Raw genomic sequence first — 20189 nt, 5'->3', positions numbered from 1 at the left:
AAAAAATGGGAAAGAACTAGTGGAGACAAACCCGTCGATGTAACGTCCTGTCCCCCTTCAGCTCAATCGACCAAATGATTTGCGCAAACGGGCTTTTGTTTGGTTTGTTATGGTATGTTTTAGATATAGCTGTTGTAGAAATGTATTCTGGTGGGTGCACGAGGTCATTGTTTTTCCTGAGGAAACCTTTAAAGAGCCAATGTTGTCGGGGCCACGTGACGAGAGATAGATTATTATCCCTAATGACGCTGGATTAGGATAACAATGAATTGCGTATCATTACTTTATTCGTGTTTTATGGCTCAGAAAGTGGGCAGGTAGTTGCCAGCATACGTACCGTTACGTCACAGCATTCGCTCTCAGCACATGCGCACCACACGAGACTGTGAGGGGAAGCCCGACTTCTTGCGCGTATCGGTTCTTTTAATGATTCGTTTATGGAAAGAAAAGCAGGCGAGTTCTGAACCATTGGCTTTCCATAGTTCAGACCAGCTTTGTGATTCAAAAGATTCATTGAATAGAATCGACTGGATAAAAGGATTTGTTTATCGGAGCTATTTGCTCACTGAGTTCATCCTAGACATATAACACCAGAATATTAACATTTAGAAATAATAATTTCGAAATTTTCTCTGTGCTACTGAGTACGTGGTTTACTTTGATATAGACCTTATACATAGCCTAATCAAAGACACGTTATTTCTTCAGTGCTGCTATAAGAGTTCATTTTTATATGACAATATGAACCATATGCATGTATAAGTAGCCTATAGTATGCATTTGAATATTACATTTTAATTATTGCAGGGCTTTATCGTTGTATTGAGATTTTTCGTCCACAAATAAAAACTTGGTGAACAGCGTCCTCTGCTGTTTCATGACCATATATAAATATTGATTTAGTACGACGTCTTAAATCAAAGGAAGAAAGAAAGAAAATACCTCAGTGAAGATTTTAAATCTGACTAATAACATCCCGCTTGAATCATGTTACAGGGATTGAGTAATGAGGCAGAAAACATTCGGCACACATTCAGTTCAAGGCAAGCTGCTCCTAAGTGGGCAAACAAAGCCCTTCTGTGAAACTTCTTAATCTGCAAAGCTATTCAGTTAATACAAGAGTGAGCTTGCATTTCAGTCTACTTGCATAGTTCATCTTACATTTCTGGCAAATTGTGGCAATAAAGATAATGGAGTAAAGTAACACATTTTATACTTTGGGCTGAAGTGCATGATTTTTTATTTAGATTTTTTGAACCACTAGAGAGCGCTGGAGCTGCTTAAATATTGTGAGTCTATGATACCAGAGAGCTCAACACTGCAGTGCCAGACAAGGGGCTAGCTAGACAGGGCTCATGAGACCACGAGAACTCTAATTAGTGTGATGATGATGATGAAATAAAGAGCAAATGTTGACTTTTCTTCACAAGATCAATAATTATGAAAGCAAAATGTATAAAAAAAAGCCTAAGCAATACACACTTACATTAAATCATGTTGCAAAAGATGACGTGATCAGTCATTATTACCTTTCTATCTTCCCTTGAAAAATGTAAGTGTGGATACAAATAGGTGAGTCTGGATATTCTTACTGATGATTTATCAATAAAATATTATCCTTCACGATATCGTCACCCAGATTTGAATTCATAAACTGTAAAATCTTTTCTTTTTTTTTTTGAGTAAACATGCCTTATTACTGTAAAAAAAATGTTTTAATCAAATTACTAAATTAATAAATTTGCGCTATACATCTGAAACTGAAAAAAAAACTTTTTGTTACTTGAAATAAAATAAACGTTAACTGAGATAAAATATATATTAAAAAAAACTTTAGTTTAATTTTCTCATTGTAATTTGTAACTTGATTTAACTTGATTAACTAAAATAACTAATACTAAAATAAATGAATAAGACATAAATAGTCATGAATTAATACAAAAACAAAAACTAAACCTTTATCAAAAATGAAAACAGAAAATATCAAAATTAAAAAACTGATATCACGATATAGTTATTTTTGCTTTAAATAAGGTCTTTATAGGTCTCTATAGTAAAAAAGAAATGATGCATACATTGTGTAATCAAATGTATAAAAACTGCATATTCTTCACTGTGTACATTAAAATATATATTTCTTCTAAAAAAATTACAAAAGTAATTTAGTTAAGAGCAGTGAGAGATTTTCTCTCTTTTGTTGTTTGATTAACATGAACGACAGGAATATTACACTCTTAAAAATGCTGGGTTCAGCCTGTTACTATTTACTACCAATTACCAATTAATTGTTACTACCAATACTATTTTTACGCAGGTGCTGGGTTATTTTTTTTAACCCAAACGCTGGGTTCAGCTTTGACCTTGGACCTGATCTGTAGTTTGTTTCTATATATTTTCTAAATGATGAGACTTACAGTTTTTGTATAATTATCAAAAATCATAGATTTCCCATAGACTTGCATAGGCTGAGCAAAAATGCCCTCTCTAGACTAGACGACAACTGCAGTCCACTAGAGGGAGCCACAGGATAAGAAATCTTTCAACTCCCCTCATTTACTTTCGTTTTCAGTCAGTTAAATTTACAAATAATTGCATACTTTTCTTTTATGCCGCCAAGCAAAGCTAACATATTTGATCATGACCAGGTCAGGTAGTGACTATCTGATTTCCAGAAGCTAGTGTGAAAGACGCTCGGGACAGTTGACTGATCTGTCACTGCTCCGATGGGGCCACTGGTGCATCCTCACAAAACATAATCATTTGTACGTTTGTTTTGTTTTTTAACCTTGCCGATTAAAACATTCAAGCAATTTGTGTCATCAGGGGCAGGCTTACGAAAACACTGAAAGAGTGTAGTTTGAGTTTGCTTTCGTTTCATATCCCCTTCCCCTCAATTTTCTTAACTTATTTATTTAAACCGTTAATGGATAATTAATTGGAAGGGCATGTGTACACCGTCTGCAGAATGCATATTGTTGTGTTCGATTTGAGCAGATCAATCCCGTGACAGTGTACATGCATGTGTTTGTATTTATATATAAATAATAAATATACACATTCCACACTCTTATATTATGTAAACAAAAACTTTTTGGCAGCACTAGTAAAAACGTGTGTCAGAAGACCTCGCCCAAGCCACCTCCCCCCACGCCGCTCATTCTGCTGCCCATCATAGAGGTGCCCTTCGAGCGCATCGGGATGGATCTGGTGGGGCCGTTGCCAAAGTCAGCCCGGGGACACGAGCACATCCTGGTGATCGTCGACTATGCCACCCGGTACCCAGAAGCAGTGCCCCTCCGAAAAGCCACGGCCAAAAACGTTGCACATGAGCTGTTCCTGCTCTTCAGCCGAGTCGGCATCCCACCAGAGATTCTGACCGATCAGGGAACACCGTTTATGTCCCGTAGAGCCCTGCACGGGCCTCAAATTTAGGCCCTAGCCCGGCCCTGGCCCGAGACGCTCAGGCCCTAGCCCGGCCCACGTCCGACAGCTTATCAGAATTACCGGCCCAAGTCCGACCCGAGCCCGTCTTTTTTTCCCCCTTCTACTAAAACAGTTTATACTACTGTTTCGGCTATTAAAATAGTTCAGTTTTGTGTGTAATGGCAAAATTATTATATTTCGTTTTGTTTTTTTATTAAGTTAATTTAGAAAAATGTTTGGAGCATTTTTGTTCGTTAAATAGACTATAAGTTTTTGTTTTTTTTAAAGTAACGACCAAGCAGCCAGCGGCATGAGCTGATCATAGCCTATGTTTGATAAATTTAGCCTTCTCATATCATCACAACTTGCCTAAAATAAAACCTATAGATATACTAAAACAGTTAAAGTGTATAACAATGTTTAAACGTTAAACCTGCGCTATAATAATAATGTGCGCAGCGCGCTCTGCAGGACATGGAGACACCAGCGCAAACACTTGCATTGTTTTCAGTGGAAACAAATTAAAATACCCTACACCGTCTTTTTTTTTTTTTTTTTGATAAAGGTAAGAGTAATACATCATTCGGACCTGTAAAGGGTCTACTTGTATTTGTGCGCACTCACAATACCAACAACAGGTAGTTCTTTTATAAAACAAAGAAAACAAACATGATGCGCTTTCTGCCGTCTCGTCTTGAACAGGAGCACTTCACAAAAATGAACCGAAGCTGAGCGAATACATGCCTCACAGACATGATAAATATATCTATAGAAAGCTTTAAATGATCACTTAACGAAATAAAAGAAAAATTGAAAACAAAAACTCTTATTATAATCTTAATCATAATCAATAAAGATGCATTTCTCTCTAAAGGCGCGTCTAATGAGGAGACAGTGAATCAGGATCAGCAACTTCATCCTTGCGACACAGACTCAGAAAACATTAGTTTATTAGTAAATAATTTATCTATTTCCTGCAGACACATTCATGGTTATGTTTGCTGGGGTTTTTCAGCAAGCTTTAGTCTATTGCGTGCATTTGAATGCAGAACTATTCATCTGCACTGAAGTCACTTGCGCTCCTGCTGCTGCTGCTGCGGGACACTAAACACCATCGAGCTGCTCTCAGTCGCAGCACGGTCTCGTGTTGTTTCCACCAGCGCGGCAATTTTTTTCATCACTAATCAATAGATGTCTACAATATAAAAATAAGGAGAAACCCAAAACAGGCCCGATGCCCGGCCAGCGTCTGAACTATGACGTGGAAATTGGCCCGAAGCCCGGCCCTAGAGGCGTAAAAAAGTCTGGGCCCGTCGGGCCAGGGCCGAAATGCAGGGCTCTAATGTCCCGGCTAAATAAATAATACGTTTCTGTGAGGATATGTGCATTCCTAACAGGACTCATCTAATCTACAACAATGACAAACCATGGTTCACTGCAAAACTCAAACAGCTCCGTCAGGCCAAAGAAGATGCTTACAGAAAGGGGGATAAAGTCTTGTACAAACAGGCCAAATACACACTGGAAAAGGAGATCAGAGTGGCAAAGAGGAATTATTCTGACAAGCTAAGGAACAAATTCTCTTCCAGTGATCCTGCTTCAGTGTGGAAAGGAATGAAGGATATCACCAGTTACAAGACACCATCCCCCAGCACTCTGGAGAATCAACAACTGGCAGACGACTTGAACGAGTTTTATTGTCGTTTTGAAAAATCACCCCATACCCGCTCTGAACACCTCTCCACACAACCATTCACACCTGCAGCAACTCCCCTCTCCCCCACACCTACAATTCAAATCAGCGAAGAAGATGTGTACCAGGTCTTCAGGAAGAACAAAAGAAGGAAAGCACCAGGCCCAGACGGTGTGTCACCAGCCTGTCTGAAATCCTGTGCTGACCAGCTGGCCCCCATCTTCACACAGACCTTCAACAGATCACTAGAGCTGTGCGAAGTCCTTCAAATGCTCCACCATCATCCCCGTCCCAAAGAAACCCAAAATTACTGGACTTAATGACTACAGATCTGTGGCCCTAACGTCTGTAGCCATGAAATCATTTGAAAGACTGGTTTTGGCTTATCTGAAGGACATTACCCTTATTGGACACCCTGCAGTTTGCCTACAGAGCAAACAGGTCTGTGGATGATACAGTCAACATGGGACTGCACTTCATCCTGCAGCATCTGGACAGACCAGGGATTTATCAATCCTGGATACAGGGATCCTGTTTGTGGACTTCAGTTCCGCTTTTAACACCATCATCACAGAAACCCTTCAGAATAAACTAACCCAGCTCTCCGTCCCCACCTCTGTCTGTCAGTGGATCAACAGCTTCCTGACAGACAAGACAGCTTGGTAAATTCATATCCAGCACTTGTACCATCAGCACTGGAGCTCCTCAGGGCTGCGTACTCTCCCCACTGCTCTTCTCCCTGTACACCAACGACTGCACATCTAAAGACCCCTCTGTCAAGCTCCTGAAGTTTGCAGACGACACCACACTGACCACTCACCCCTTTGTGCTGCTTTGTACATTTCCTATTTGGATATTTGGATATTATTCTTCTATATCTGTGTCCTGTCCTGTTGCTGTCTTTCTGTTGCACTGTGGAGCTTCTGTCCCTACAACAAATTCCTTGTATGTGTAAACATACTTGGCCAACAAAGCTCATTCTGATTCTGATCAAATTTTAAATGAGCTCATTTAGTGGATAAAAGTAAAATTTCTCAGTTTAAACATTTGTTATGTTCTCGATGTTTTATTATGAATAAAATATTGGCTCATGTGATTTGAAAGTCTTTTAGTTTTCATTTTATTCAAATTGAAAAAAACGTCCCAACATTTCCGGAAATCGGGTTGTAAATATATTAGGCGAAAGAGGTTCAGACGACCAAATAGCATGCATTTCAAATTAATGCATTTGAAAGACAAAAAAATTAGGAATTAGGGAGAATCAATAAATTATTAAATATGTATTGCTATTGTGTGAATGATATGTAATCATATAATCAATATAAAGTAACTGTAGTCTGATTATTTTAAAAATTTAATTTAATCTAATTACAAGTACTTAATTTTTGGAATCTGATTACGTAATCCAGATTACATGTAATCAGTTTCTACCCAGTTCTGAAGACATCTATACAAAGTTGAAACGTTCTGTCTTTTTCTGCAATTCTAAATACCTTTCTGCACTGTACCGGCAATGTCAGCATATCAAATTATAAGCATCTCATCCACAGGTTTTTGTTGAGAGATTTTCACAGGGTCTTCAAGCAGAATATAAATCCAGAGGAATCATTATACAGGTAGAGTAAAAAACTTGTCATTAATGCTAGTTATTTTGCTCTCTTTACCATCCAGAACCTAACCACACATCAGGCAAATAATGTTTATTAAATGTACATGTATGTATACAGTTTACCAGAAGTAAGGTATTGATGTCCTCATTCCAAAATGGTGATTTTGTTCTCAGACGGTGGCTCCATTTGGGCTTTCAACAGCAATGACAGGACATCAGAAGCCAGATATGGTCACATTCACACCTGAAGAGTTTGTGAGGAGCTCATTGAAGTACCTGAAGGCTGGTGACCAAACATATGGCAGTGTCATTCATACTATACTGGTAATGACTTCAATGACTGGTAATGATTGCAAATGACTTGCTTTACTAATAAATATGTAATATTATCAGGTATGTGCATGTATTGTGCCTCACCAACCTGTAATTGATTTATAGGGCGGGATTGTGCAGTCCATTCCCACCTGGGCCCTGCAGAGTGAAGCATTTCAGCATCATTTTAGGGAATATGTGAAGGAGAGGGTCGGAAGCTGAGCGCTGTCATTCTATAAGTATATGTACAGTATTGAACATTTGATACTTACACACCAAAGCGGTTGGGTTTGTTTGCACTAATTATGACAATACTTTATGTCAAAAATATAAGGCTGGGAAAGAAAGGGAGAGGAAGAAAAAAATTGTTTACCCACAGTCCTACAAAATACACAATCAGTGTCGATAATAAAACATTATCATTATTAATCCTAATCAAAGGAGATAGTTGAGCTGTACTGACCTTGATAACATTAACAGAAGGTCAATCTCAGAAAGACCAAATGACAGAGTAAGAGATGTGGCCTTGTTAGTTTTTGTCTATATTTTGAGATTAGAAAATGTTTGGTCTTCAGTGCATTTTATAAATAACATTAATATCCACAAAACACTTTTTAACAGATATTTGGCGCCACATAGTGGTTAAATGCACTTTGACGTCATGATCTTTAAAGCTTGAAGGTGATGTAAATTTTTGATAATGTCATTATCTCCTTATATCGACATTTATGTGATTAATCCCTGTACCCACAGCAAAAAATGCATCATGAAAATGCTGATATGCAGACAGCACTACAAGAATGTGCACAGTTTTTAAAAATGATTTATATTAATATACATATGAAGATATCTTACAAAAAATTTTAAAAGTAGCACTAGATTCACTGCAGTAATTATGGTATGTATCTCATTTACCTTAAAAAAAGAAGCTCGGTTTTAAAGAGCTGTTAGTTTTGTTTCTAACATTCAGCCAGCAGAGGGTAGTTTTGACTCAGCATTACAGAACCTGAAGCACATCAGCTGTAGTGATTGAATCTCTGTGGAGTCGCGTTTCAAATATGTCTTGAAGATGCTGAGCAGGTAAAGGATACAAACAAGTGCAGTCTGATGGGGGGTTTCCACCGCAGATGTAGTTGTTAATAAAGTTGTTCTCCCTTGAGCGAGCTGTCCTGATTGAAATACAGTTGGCAGGATAACTATCAGTTTTCACTTATATTAAAGGGGTTTCTGTTTTTACTACAGGGAATTTCCACCGATAATTTATAATGTTACTGTTTGCAACAGAAAAGACATTTATGTGGAATAAAACTAAGGCAATAATTAAAATAACCATGTTTTATTTTCTTCACTATCTAACTTGAAAAGCTATGCTTGCTCTTATTGCAGCAGTGGTGTCTGAAAATCTAATGTTTTTAAAAACAAGTAAAGATTGCAAATCATCTAATCAGTCTGCGGGAAACCATCAAATACCTCAAAACAATTTCCTATGGTTTAAAACATTGTACAAACTACTCTTATACCATGTATCTTGAAATAGACACACTTTCACTCACCTATAATTTTGCAAGCCGGCTGTTTTGTTTCTGTTTCATTAAATTAAATAGACTGCTATATAGCTAACTAATCTAAACTATTAACTTTATTAACATAAATAGCTGCCCACTGCTCCGGGTGTGTGTTCACAGTGTGTGTGTGTGTGTGTGTGTGTGTGTTCACTGCTGTGTGTGTGCACTTTGGATGGGTTAAATGCAGAGCACAAATTCCGAGTATGGGTCACCATACTTGGCTACATGTCACATCACTTTTTTTTTCACTTTATATATATGGGCTGTCACGATATTAGATTTTTCACACCACGGTTATTGTGTCCAAAAGAATTCACGATATCGATATAAACCTTATCTATAGAAAACTTAGGGAATCAGCCAAATTAATTTTTACTTTGTTTATTTAGTTTTTCTTTTTAACCAATGAACATAAGGATACTGATAAATACAGGGCACATGCATTTTCACTTTTTCTTCAGGTCACAGATGACCTGAGACTCTGGCTTTCTCTGTCTTCTTTGAAGCTCCCTATGAAATAACTAGAGAGAAAATATTGTCAAGTTTAACAGCATGATGAATAAATATTAACATCATAACTGATACTTTAACCTGTTAACTTCCCGTCCCCGGTTTTAATCTCTTTAACCCATAGTTGCGCCAATGATGTCATGCAGTTAATGTGCTTCTAATTCAGTTTTCATGTGTGCCTAGAACGGCTGTAGATGAGGCATTAAGTGCATGGCGCTGCGACCAACTGTCAGAGAGTCTCATCGCACTACCGGCTGCCTATGCGGGTGATTCGGCTGAGTGTGGCGGCTTTCTCCTGCAACTGGCTTTGTTCATTGAAATGCAGAAGTTCCCAACCGAGCACTCCAAAGTAGCCTTTTTAATCTCCCTTCTCTTGGGTCGAGCGTTATCTTGGGCTAGAGAAATATGGAGCGCTAACAGTGCCATAATTAATTCCTATGAAGCATTCTCTAATCATTTCAAGGAAGTGTTTGGCTCAGCTACCGGAGCACTCTCTGTGTCAGATCAGTTACTGCGCCTGGGTCAAGGCACTTCCTCTACCAACGAGTACACATTGCAGTTCCGTACTCTGGCGTCAACTAGCGGTTGGAACAAAGCGGCTCTCCTCAGCGTTTATCATCAAGGATTAAAGACAAGTATCCGCGCTCAGATGGCGATATATGACGATTCTTTAGGATTGGAGAGCTTTATGCAAAAGGCCAACCAAATCTCCCAACACTTGTCTGCCTGCCACACCACCGAGGTCGCTCACCAGCCTGTTTCACCCTCCAACGGTTCCCCAGTACCAGAGCCAATGCAAGTGGACACTGCTCGTTTCTCAAGCAACGAACGTGCCTGTCGATTGGAAGCTGGGCTCTGCCTCTATTGTGCCGCTGCCGATCATTACATCGGATCCAGCCCCATCAGACCCCCCCACGTCCTGCGGTGAGTACCCTCCAGTTAGACCCCGTAATTTCCACGCTTTCTATGCTTTCAGTACAACTATTCACTCCAGCCCGTTCCATTACAGCCTCCGCCCTTGTCGACTCAGGCTCCTCGGGCAACTTCATCTCGCAAGACCTCCTAAGTCGTCTACACCTGCACTTTTTAAATGTTTTTTTTTAATGAAGGGAAAACAAAATCCAAACCCACATGGCCCAGTGTGAAAAAGTGAATCATTGTTCTGCAGCAGGACAATGATCCTAAACACAAGAGCAAATCCACCTCTGAATGGCTGAAGAAAAACAAAATGAAGACTTTGGAGTGGCCTAGTCAAAGTCCTGATCTGAATCCTATTGAGATGCTGTGGCATGACCTTAAAAAGGCGGTTCATGCTCGAAAACCCTCCAATGTGGCTGAATTACAACAATTCTGCCAAGATGAGTGGGCCAAAATTCCTCAGACTCATTGCAAGTTATCACAAACGCTTGATTGCAGTTGTTGCTGCTAAGGATGGCCCAACCAGTTATTAGGTTTAGGGTGCAAGCACTTTTTTACACAGGGCCATGTAGGTTTGGATTGTGTTTTCCCTTCATAATAAAAAACTTCATTCAAAAACTGCATGTTGTGTTTACTTGTGTTATCTTTGATTAATATTTAAATTTGTTTGATGATCTGAAACATTAAAGTGTGACAAACATGCAAAAAATAAAAAAATCACGAAGGGAGCCAACACTTTTTCACACCACTGAATTTCAGACTCTCCAAGATCGAGATATGTTTACTAGCATTACATTACCGTTTCCATATAAATTGTTATGCATATGCTAAATTAATAATTAATTGCACCGTTTAAATCATTACATGCTTCAGCACGAATGCTGTTAACGAAATCATTGTTGAAACATTTGCAGTAAGCATACTGTACGAATAAAAACACTATAACAAAATTACATAAACAATGAATAACTACAAGGCGAATGAAGGTATATGTGTAACTGTTATACAAAGCATAAATCTTCAGATTTCAGAATGAGCACTTTGTCATTTGTTATATGTTGAGGTCGTGTCCATCTAATTTTTATCATGTTCATCTGATGTTCGCTGCTGTAATGAACGTAACTTTTTAATAAGCAGGGGAAATTACAGACATTAAAAAAAATAACTGTTTATGCTTAGGGTGTTTGCATTGTAAGAATGTACAGGGATACTTCAGACTTAAAAACGCTGACTTGTTAGGTGATGTTTTCTCATTAAATTCGTACCATTACCTATTAATTCAATGGAATGTATTGGAACAGTGGGTAATACCAATATGGTGGCGCGGCGGCTTCACTTTCATGACGTCATGAGCAATCCAGTTCCCTATTATAGATCAGTGGTAACGGCTAAAGCTAACGCTTCCGGTCTGGCAGTACGTGGGAAAGGAGACCAGAGGCCGTTTTTTTTAAATGGATGTCAATGGACGAGAGGATTCACTACGCTGAATAAACAGCTTTTTAGACTAATCAGCTCATCATTTATTGAATCAACAGCCTATCTGCTAATTTACAACATGTTTTACACTAAACAATACTTTTGGACTGAACTATTTTTAGAGTTTCCATGAAAAAATGCTGTTTTATATAAGAAGTCACTAACTTTTTGCAACAGGTGGGATTCAGCTTACAGAACTTCTCATTCATTCCTATGGTATCCGTAAATGAACAATGAGTGTCGCACAACTCTGAAATTCTATGACGTTAAGGCTGTAATGTGATTGGTTATCAAGCCACATGTGATCGCAGTTGACCATTACGCTTTCTCCAATAGTAAGTAATACAGACCCTCTCATCTCCCTATATTAAGAAAATCTCTGGCGCAGTCGTGCGTTTCGTCTTCTTGTTTGACAGATGTCAGCATTAAGGCGCAATACTGCCACCTGGAAGGTCAAGCAGGTACTGGCGCTGGAGTAGGCTATTTGCTTGTCGTGTTATCATAAGTGTCCTGTTCATTTTAAATATCATGGTTATCGCCAATACCGGTATATCGCCACACCCTAAATTAACACAATGTCAATATTTCATGATTTGAATATCACGGTTATCGTCAATACCGGTATATCGCGACACCCCCATACACTCATGGCCAAAAATATCGGCACCCTTGGTATATATGATTAAAGAAGGCTGTGAAAATTAATCTGCTTTGTTAAGCCTTTTGATGTTTTATTTAAAAAATTGACAAAAATCTAACCTTTGTATAATAAGAATTTAAAATTGGGGGAAATATCATTATGAAATAAATGTTTTTCTGAAATTCTTTCTTTCAGTTAAACACAAATATTATGTTGCTTTTCTAATTTTCCATGCAAGTATAGCCGAAATCACAGCACAGCTATTGTCATTATCTTATGTGTATTTGATTTCATCAGGCGACGGCTCGGTTATCAGGATTTTCGTGCAGATTAACATCTTGGAAGGGAGAGCTGGTTATGTAGCCTAGTCTTAATGGGTCGTGTTTCAGTCACTATTTCATATTCATTCCGTTGTCTGACAACAGAAACAATAAAATATACCAATGAAAACTGTTTTATTGAGAATTTAGCTGCATCAAAATACAGTATGTGGGCACAGAGAGGCAAACAAATCTAATAATAAATAATAAATGTACATTTTGCATGTTCAGAAGAAGAGCTGCCCTGTCATGCAAAAATGTCAACAGGTTTATGTAAGTAAATTGCTCAGTGCAAAGAAAGTACCTGGTACTTTTTCATGTGTCTAATAGACATGAACATGTTCTTTGAAAAACATCTATGACCTTTGAAACATGTCTACTCTTCATGCTCTATGTTGACTATGGTTTCAATAATAATAAACATACATTTGCATAAAGTATCCATATTTGTCCATGCCCATGTTGATTAGAGTATTAAAAACTTGAAAAGTATTAATTTAAGGTACCTTTAGAACAACTAAAAATGTGCGATTAAGTTGCGATTAATGTGACACCCAGGTATAGGATCAGTACTCGATATCGGCCGTTACCCTGAGCCTAGGTATCGGTATCGGGAAGAAAAAATGGGTATCAGAACATCTCTAAAAATAAGTGTGTTAAAGGGATCCCTGGGTATTAAGACTTGTATGGCTTAATATAATGTAAATGATGTCTCTTACTTAAATATGCAGTAGAAAACCCAATTAAGATTTATATTATTTTAAAAAATCACATCGTTTTATACATATTTTGGACTATGGGGGGGTGCCATTATTCTGATGACGTAAAATGGTTGCACTCATGAGCTACTAGCGCTACCTGTTGCTATTTTTACCACAACACAACTCGGAATAGACAACTCGGAAAATAAAATACTGATATGATGACCACAGCTACTGAAAGAGCTTACAAGTGACAATTGATATAAGCATAGGCTTAAACCAAATGCTGTACCATGGATTTTTCCCCACAAGGAGTCTAAACGCCCCGGATATGGAAGGAAATGTGTGCTGAGAAACTCCTCTAGCGGCCACGCTTCATGATTAGAGTCGACATGTTTACATCCTAACAGATGGCATCTAGTGTTTCTTGTCTCAGCCGTTTGTAAGCTCTTTCAGTAGCTGTGGTCTACTAAAAGACCCAAAGGCATCAGGGCTAAAGTGGAGAGAAAAAAGAAGCGGGTCTTTTTTAGGAAGTTTTATTCGTCCACAGGCATCTTCCCGTTCATTTCTCCTATTATCACTAGGAAAGCAGTGAAGTCTTACATTGCTTCTCTTGTTGCCCTTTGACTGAAAATTACAACCAAAAGCCACACAATGTAGTATCGTATCAGTATTTTGTTTTCTGAGTTGTGTTGCGGTAAAAAGCCAAACACTATAGAAATAAGCGCTAGTAGCTCACCAAGTGCAACCATTTGACGTCATCGACACAGAATGTTCTGTGCACAGTAGGGCTGTCACGATATTAGATTTTTCACACCACGGTTATTGTGGCCAAAATAATTCACGATATCGATATATCGCAATATCTATAGAACCTTGTGAAATCAGCCAAATTAATTTTTACTTTATTTAGTTTTTCTTTTTACCCAATGAACATAAGGATACTGATAAACACAGGGCACATGCATTTTCACTTTTTCTTCTTCTTCAGATCACAGCTGACCTGTACTCTGGCTTTCTCTGTCTTCTTTGAAGCTCCCTATGAAATAATAAGAGAGAAAATACTGTCAAGTTCAACAGTATGATGAATAAACATTAACATCAAAACTGATACTTTAACCTGTTAACTTGCGTAAGTTACCCATATTTTATCTCTTTAACCTATAGTTGTACTGATGCCAATTAAGTCATGCAGTTAACGCGCTTCAAATTCAGTATTAATGTGCATCTAGAAAGGCTGTAGATGAGGCATTAAGTGCATGGCACTGCGACCAAAATAACATTTTACAGAGTTTGTGCACATTCAATACAATTATACACACTTAATTTTCACAGGAGAGGATTATAGATCACTTTTGAAGTTTGTTGCATTGTGGTCAAAGCATTTGTTTATCATTAACGTTGGATTGTCTTGTCTGTGAAGATTCCATCTAAAACAAGCTAAACATAAACCACTGCTCACAACAAACATGAATCTGGTACATTTGGGACAGTTTAGAAAGTAGATGAGTAAAATATCTCATGTTTTGGTTTTTCACAATTTTGTTTACTAAATTTTGCAACGTTTATCAGCTGCATGTAGTCATGCGCCAGCAATTTGTTTTCATGTTAGAAATTTTCTGCTGAAATAAATGAGCACAATGCTTCGTGTTTACATCAGCAATGCGAACATGAAAGTGAGAGGACTGCTTTGTCATTGCTCCGCATCTGACTGCTCGCAGTCTCAATAAGCTTTGCTTGTGTGGTCCAGCTTCAAGGGCTTCGAGTCCCTACACACATAAACAGCAGGCAGATGTAGGAGGACTGATTGTTTACCAAGCTCTCAATTCTCTAAACAATGGATCAAATGATGCTGAACTCTGGCAATCAAACAGAGAATCTGCCTTATTCCCCCAGGGGGAAATATTTACCCTGATATATCAAAAAGTTCCATTCGTCATCGCTTGGGACAGACATTACATGCACAATTTGGAACCAAATAGAGCGTCTGGACTATCTATTTGTATCATTTGTCCCTTTTTTGCTGTCAAATGTGTTCTTTTTTGGTGTTTATCATGAAAACATCTGAAAACATCATTAATAACACTATCTGGGAAGTGAGATCAGCAATGTTTGTTTACTTAAATATGTACTGAAACACTTCAAATTAGGTCAAGCAAGGAAGGAACGTGTGGGAACTCTTTCGGGGGTCAGACCTTCATTTTCAGTTGGAGTTTATTGTTATAGTGTTCCAATGGTTTTGTGAGGTGTGATATTCAATAAGTTACTCATGTTATACTTAGTGGCAGAAAATCAGTGCAGCTGAAGCCTGAGGCCTCACCTTAATTACGGTGCACCTGTCGCCATGGTAACCACGGCTGTAATTTCCTAATAAAATAAAGTAGGGGGATTTTTGTGGACCGGCTGCAACATGTTTTTTGTCTCGTCACATTAATTCATGAATTAGCTTACGTTACTCAAATCACAGAAATTATTAATTCTATATTTACGATTCAAAACGGCGAAATTTGCCCAAAAAGTAGAGTAGTTTGCATAACAGGATAATACTGTTGGACGTTATACATTTCTATTGTAAAACAGTAGTCAAATATTGAATATTTTTCTATTTATAGCTTACCTCACAGTTTTTCACCGGCAAAACGCCCGTTTCACACCGCAATAGTGAGAAGCGGTGCGTGTGCAGAGCAGGAGCAGTGTGCACCCATTGTGCTTTCATACTGGCAGCGTTTGTCGCGCGCAGCTGAACCACGGCTTGTACTGCAATACAAACGTGTATCATCATTTCTGTAATATTGTCCAGTGTTCTCCTCCGAACACTGTGTGCCATGCCATGCGACTGAGTCCCCCTCTGTCCCACACACATATGTAGCCTAAATAACATATATTATGACTCGTTTCCACTGAGCGGTACGGTTTGGTACAGTACGGTACGGTACGCAATTATGTCCATTGTCAGAAGTTGTGAATGGTACCAAAATAGCGAACCATACCGTACCACTTTTTTATGTGAATGGTACCAAAAGGCTGGATCTAAACTCACTGCAGAAGTTGATTGGTTTACTAGAATCGTCACTTTTACGTGATAAAAGGGGATAAAGCTTCTGCTTCTCGTTCCGCTCTGCTGTGTTCTGCTTATTACTTCATAGTGCGCAAACACACACACACACAAAAAAAATATAACTGTGTATTTTATACTCTTATATTTTCACACAGATAATAACCGTTTCTCAATGTTTTTGTCTGTTCTTGTGGACTTGTGAAACGCTATTGCCCAAAATCCAGCGCAATTTTCACAATATTACTGTTGTGTCGTCATTAAATGTAGTTTTAAGAGTTTTTCAGGCGAGAATGTAGTTGTTTAAAACTCAAATCTGCGGTTTATTTCTAAAGATATAGCGCCTATTTGAAAATTTGCTATGGCGATTTCGAAGCTCCATGTGATCAGCGGGCGCTCCGTACTCATGTATCCACTTTGAGCAGCCTTACGCTCGGCTAGTCCTTCCGACATTTGCCTCTGGCTCTGATGTCTCTGTGGTGATTAAACGAGAATCAATTCGTTTTGTGTATATTTAACAGGCATTCGTCGTCTCTTGAATCTATTGTTCCTGGTCATATCGTTTTGACTGAGCACAAAGTTTAACTTTTTATTTATTTTGAACTTTACCGTAACTTTGCAGCGCTGACTGTAGCAAACGTTTGACTGAATTGTTTGCTTTTGTCTTTATTTCCTCTTCTATAAGCCTCTTATACTTTTATAATGGTTATTATTGTTCATTAAAACTGACATAAAAGAGGCAGCTAGAGTTTATTGTCGAGCTTTATTGTCGATCGCTACTTTCCGGCATACACCACGCCTATAAAGTAAAGGGTAGCCTACTGTTGGCAGTGGAAACGCAAGCCTGATCAGGGTTACCCGTACCGAATCGTACTGTACTGAACTGTACTCTACCGTAGTTTACACGATAAACTTAAGCCAAGTTTCATACGAAAAAATTGCCGACCCTGTCAGGAAAAATTATGTCTGTGAAATTTTATACGTTCCCATAGCAATGTAGAGTGGCCGAATTGAGGGGGAACGCTCTCGATTACTTAGGTAACCTCGGTTCCCCGAAATGAGGGAACGAGACATTGCTCTTATTGCCGTGTCACCGAGCTCAGGATCTTAGAACGCCAAGTTGCTTCCGTCAAAGATTCTGAATGGATGACGTACAAGCACTGCCTTATGGATTCCTGCTCATATTTCGCACACTTGAATTCCATTGGCCAGTTTCACTGGCGTGATTCAATAAGGCTTCAGTAGTATTCCAGGAAAATGTATTTCCCATAGCAATGTCTCGTTCCCTCATTTCGGGGGAGGTTATGGAAGTTACCGAGAGCGATTTTGTGCATTTTATTTTTTCATATGGTGATTGTGAAACACGAAACCCATTACTTACATCATTTCATGGTGAAATTTGTTATTTTTAATGTTAATCGGGTCAATTTTGATCAAGAACAATGCACTTGCGTAAGCGGCGCAGCAAAAAATAGACTCGGCGCCGAAACGATCGCGGCACTGCTTCTCACGCGACGCTCCTGCTCACGCGCAGCTCCTGCTCCCGGTGTGAATGCACTGGTTTGTTAACATGTACGCCAAAAAAAATACGCGAAGCGTCGAGCTAGAATTCATCATCTGCTTCTTTGCAGAAAAGCCCGCCCTTTTTTATTTGATTGGCCATAGTAGTCATTTTGACATTGATGAGCGCAGTTAGACCAATGAGCCTGAGCAGCTTCCCTAAATATTTGTATTACATTTTTAAAACATTTTGTCATCCTAACAACTGACAAAGCAGCATCAGTATCAAATATTGTGGGGGACAAGTTGGTAAAAAAAATAAAAATAAAAATAAAAAACTTTCATGATTCAGTCAAGGCTTCATCGAACAGAATGACATTTTAATGAAAGCTGTCCTTTTCATCAATCTGGACAGAGGTTGTGCTAGTTTGCACACTCTCAGAAATCAAATCAAATTGACCAGTGACATTGAAAAATAAGCAAAGTAAATCAGATTCAGCAGCAGAACGATCTCATAGCCTGTGTGACTGCAGGGCAGTCTTGGTTATTGTATCAGGAAAAACAAACAGCTTGTTCTACCTGCTGCAGACTGAACTGCAGTGCTGATGGAGGTGCTACTAAAACAAGCAAATTCTGAGTTATTTCTGAATATCTCTTTGTGTAAGATGGAGAAATAACAGGATGAAGGTGCTTCATGTAATGGGAAGCAGATGCCATATATTTTTAGTTCCTGAGTTTGCATATAGCAGAAATTGATTAAAACATTTAAGTTTCAGTTGACTAATTCAAAGCCACATAGACTAAATCAGGGTTTCTTAACCTTCCTTGGCAGCAAAAGCCTCTATGATACACTCCCCTCCAAAAGCTATTGAGACTGTGAGGCCAATTCCTTTATTTTTTGCTGTAGACAAACATTTGGGTTTGACATCAAAAGATGAATATCAGACAAGAGATTTACATTTCAGCTTTTATTTCCAGGTATTTACATCTGGATCTGACACACACTAGAAGCCATCACTTTTTGTTTGAACCCACCCATTTTTCATGTGAGCAAAAGTATTGATGACATAACACATGATGGCAGCAGCAAAATTAACTCAGAAGTCTACAGAAATATTTTGTCTGCCAATTTAAAGAAAGATGCGACCAAACTGATTGGGAGATCCTTCATCATGCAGCAAGATAATGACCCAAAACATAGTGCCAAAACAACAAAGGAGTTCATCAGGGGCAAGAAGTGGAAGGTTTTAGACTGGCCATGTCAATCTCCACACTTAAACCCTGTAGAGTATGCATTTTACCCGCTAAAGAAGAGACTGAAGGGAGTAACTCCCAAAACTGAAAGAGGCTGCGTTGAAAGCCTGGAAAAGCATCACAAAAGAAGAATACAAAAGTTTGGTGATGTCAATGGGTCACAGGCTTGATGCAGTTATTGAAAGCAAAGGATTTGCAACTAAATACGAAGTCTTTTTCACTTTAATCTGTTAATTCTATCGGTTCCAATACTTTTGGTAACATGAAAAATGGGTGGGTTCAAACAAAAGGTGCTATCTTCTAAGTTGTGTATCAGATCCAGATGAAAATACCTGTAAATAAAAGCTGAAATGTTAATCTCTCATCTCATATTCATCTTTTGATGTCAAACTCAAATGTTTTCAGTCTACAGCAAAAATAAAGGAATTGGCCTTGTTGTTCCAATACTTTTGAAGGGGAGTGTATTTATTTGATGTAGGGGCTATGAGATTTATTTATAATAATATTCTAATCTTTCCACGTTTTACAAAAACATAATAAATGTAACGATTCTATACAAGATTAGATTAAAATGCTGTTATTGTTAATTCCATCAACTGTGCACATAATCTTTTTTTATTTTTTAAAGAAGTCTCTTATAGCTGCATTTATTTCTTAAAAATAGTTAAAAACAGTAATATGAAATGTGATTAAAATGTAAAATAATTATGAAATGTAATTTATTCCTGCATTACTCAAGTCTTCAATGTCACATAATCATTCAGAAATCATTTTAATATGCTGACTTGAAACATTCCAGATGAATGTTAAAAAGTTTCGTTGTTGTTGTGGAAACTGAGACACTTTTTTTAAAATCAGGATTCTTCTATAAACAGAAAGTCAAAAAGAACATTTTATAACAATTTTGTATGCCTTAATGTATTTGTTTAGTATCATTGCTGAATAAAATTATTAAAAAGTTACAAGTATTTCTTTAAAAAAACAATTTACCCATACATTTGAATATTATATACATACTAATGCTGTCAAACGATTAATCGTATCTGAAATAAAAGTTTTTGTTTACATAATATGTGTACTGTGTGTATTTATTATGCATATATAAAGACGCACATACACCATATATTTTGAAAATATTTACGTTTTTACATATATATTCATATAAATTATATCATATATAAATGTATATATTTAAGAAAAATGTTTTATATAT

The sequence above is a fragment of the Barbus barbus genome (assembly GCF_936440315.1).
Source record: "Barbus barbus genome assembly, chromosome: 29".
NCBI lineage: Eukaryota > Metazoa > Chordata > Actinopteri > Cypriniformes > Cyprinidae > Barbus > Barbus barbus.
The sequence above is the reverse complement of the archived record's forward strand: the minus strand, read 5'-3'. Positions refer to the sequence as shown.